We start from the raw sequence: 3,566 nt of genomic DNA, 5'->3' as shown, positions 1-3,566 counted from the left end.
ATTACAAAAACACTAACAAACAAACTCATAGACTTTCCGTGTTGTGGCGCAGTAGCATAGCAACAGTCGTATGTGCTACTGCGCGTTGTTTACTTCGCTCAGCTTTGTGTCCTTCTTTTATAATGTGGGTTGTTTTCCGTCGGTTGGCCCTCAATATGGCTCCCAAAAAAGATAAGAGTCTTTCTGCTAGCGGTGATAAGAAGTTAAGTATTTCAGTCGATCTGAAGAAGGAAATAATTGTTTAATGTGAGAGCTATTATCTGTATGATCCCCAAGAACAGAGATACGCTAGATAGCTAACATGGCTAAAGAAGTGACTATGATAATGAAACAAAGTTATTGCTAGTTTGGATTCGTGAACGACAGCTAGCTGGAGTTAGCATTAGCGAGAGTCTCACGTGCAAGGAGGTTTTACTTTTGCTGATTTAGCGCAGGAAACGCAGAATACAAGTGCCGACAAGAAGAGAAAGAACAACAAAAACACAGTCTTTTTTTTTTTTTTCCCACAAATAAACCCGTAAAAATGTTTCAAAACAATGCAGTACGCTTTATGGGGGCTGGAGAACGGATTCATGGGCCTAACATTGATTTCAATGGGAAAAAAAACTGTTTTGGTTTGCAAACCGAGTCAAAGTATTAATTAAATTTGTGATCCAAAGTTTTACCGTCGTCCCAAATCCGATGATAGACACATACTTGCGTTCCGTTGCCGTGGTTGTGAAGCAGTACATCCACTAGAGGGCAGTGCAGAGTTCACTACGACCTTTGAGTTTCGGCTCAAAAAGAGGAATGAGACGCAAAAAGAGTCTGTCTGTGCAACACGTTGGCGGGGAATTCTTCTTCCTGGTCACAATGATGTTTGCGTCTTCTTCTCTGATCCTTTCGCAGGTCATAACACCGCCCCCTAAAGACTTCTGGCTGTATTGCTGCGGTACTGCGTTTTTGCGTTTGGTAGATGCCTGGCGAGTTGCTGCATTTTATCAGGCAAAGTACATCAATATATATTGTATCACTTTCCAAAGATTCTGCGTTGCATAATCTAAAAAGTAAAATGGTCACATGTTTTGCGTTTACATGAACAAAGTAGCTTTTGTTATTGTTATTGTCCCAGTCGATTGAGTGTGTAACTCGAATCTAATGACTTGCACTCATTAATTCTTTTTATTAGATCCTGCATGCAGCTTTGTCATATATGTTATCTGTCAAGTGTATTAGCAGGAGTAAGGATAAATCTACTTGATCTTTGCCTTCGGGTGTTTTATCAAAGCTCACTCAGCTGAAATGTGTTTTTTTTTGTTATGATTTTAATTTGTTTATTTATTTTGTAAATGTATTTGTTTATTTTATGATTTTTACTGCTGTGATTTTTGTATACTTTTATTCTATCTTTTTTTAATTCTAGTTTATTTTTTGTTGTGATGATTCATTTATATATTTTTTTTATAGTTTTCTGCTTTTTTGTTCTTTATTTATTCATTTAAATGTCAATTTATTAATTTATTTATACGTTATTGCTGCTGGGATTTATTCAGTTTTTGATTATTTGCTGCTGTTAATTTCTATTTATTGATCGATTTACATAATATAATTCTTAAAGTGCATGTCAATTTGCATGTGTTTCATTTGCTGCTGCACAATAGTTGTTATCAAACTGGTCAAACAGCTACGAACCACCCCGAATATTCATGAACTGCACGAACAGACAGCGAAATGTACCAGACAATTCACAACTCTCACTATCTCTCTATCTGCACTGTCAAAGAAAGCTGCTGTTTGTTTTTTGAGTGGGAGGAAAAGGGGAAACCCACTCAGAGGAGAACATGTAGACCCAAAACACAAAGCCCCCTGTCAGAATCGTACCAGGGACCTTCACAGTTTGGGGCAGAAGTGCTAACCACTACGCTAATGTGTCCTTGTGTATTTATCCACACATATAAATAAAGACAGAACCACACACACTTATTGCCATGATTGATTTTTTGATGACCATTTATTTTTCATTTATATATATATATATATATACATATATAAAAATGAAAATTAATATATGAAAATTATACATATTTATTTATATGTATTTACTTACACACATATATATATACTTTTATATATATATATTTTCAAATTATTTGTTTTCAAATCTATTTATGTATTTTTAATTTTTTATACTGCTGTGATTATTTATTTACTGATTAATTGCTGCTGTTTTTTTCATTTACTGTTTTCTGTTGCTGTGCAATATTTTTTCCCCTTTTTTTATTATTTGCAGATGTGCCTTTTTATTTCATTTTATTTTCATTTTCATTTTTTTTTCCAGCACATGCATTTATTTCATTATTTGCTGACATGATTTACATCAATTTTTTTTCAGCTTCTTAATTTTTTAGTTATTTTTTTTAGGATGTGAGTTTCGTCAAATTTTTATTTATTGTTTTTTTTTTTATCATATGTTCGCATTAAATTCATTTATATACTTTTGATGATCTTATTTTCTTTTATAGATTTATTTTTTATTTTTATCAATCACATTTTTTGTCTATTTTTTTGAGCATTTGCTGCTTTGATTCCAGATAAAATCCATTTATTTTCCAAATTCAGGCTGTGAATTTTTTCCTTAAGTTATTTATCTATAATTTCTTTTGTAATTATTTACTTCTGTGATATTTGTTTTCTCTGATTTACTTATGCTGCTGTGATATTTATTTTTTTATTAACTGCTGTGTTTTATTTTGATTTTTTTTTGTTTTATTTGTTGTTTTTGTTCTCTATTCACAGTGATGTTTTGACCCTCAGGGCCACCGGACAGAATTGATACCGGTGTACATACATAATGAAGCAGCTGGTTGGTGTAATTTTTTTCATCCAATCAAATAAGTTGAATACACAAATAAAAGTTACTTGGGGGGAAAAAAAACAAAAAACAACAAAACATCCAAACACTTGATTCCTTGCATGCAGTACCACTGATTTTTTTTCAAGGAAGTTTTTTTTTTTTTTTTTTTCATTTATTTATTTCATCTTTCATCAAACAAGGAACAGAATACATGTGTAGAATTCATCTGAACGGCAGAAAACGTGTCCTGAAAAGAACGCGGGTCCTCCACGTCGGCCCCGGCTGCCGTGGGTGGCTTTTTTACATCACGCCCGTGTTGAAGCATCATTGATCCCAGCTGAAAAAAAAAAAAAAAAAAAAGCAATCTGGACAATGAAGTTCAATAACAACTGCCTCCTGTCTCAGACGGGGCCCCAGCTGATCTGGCACCGCGCTACGCTCTCGCATTAGCAGCACTCAGCTGTTTCTGCCAAACATCAGCCCACACCATGAAATCTCTTGTTAAGATGAGAGAAATAGCGTTTGGCTTATAATTGAACCGTTTGGAAAGCCCTTCCCCTCCCCGTCTCCCTTCCCCACTTTCTTTTCTCCCGTCCCATCCTGCTAGTCCTCATTTGTTTTCCCCTCACTGTCTCAAAACAAACCCAGTCATGCATGTGTGTGTGTGTACACACACACACACACACACACTGACACTCCTTTTGTATGAGCGGCGGCACCCATCAAAATCTGG

Source organism: Fistularia commersonii, chromosome 11 (genome assembly GCF_037954325.1).
Source record: "Fistularia commersonii isolate RoL2024-O1a breed Wild chromosome 11, RoL_Fcom_v1.0, whole genome shotgun sequence".
Taxonomy (NCBI): Eukaryota; Metazoa; Chordata; class Actinopteri; order Syngnathiformes; family Fistulariidae; genus Fistularia; species Fistularia commersonii.
The sequence above is the reverse complement of the archived record's forward strand: the minus strand, read 5'-3'. Positions refer to the sequence as shown.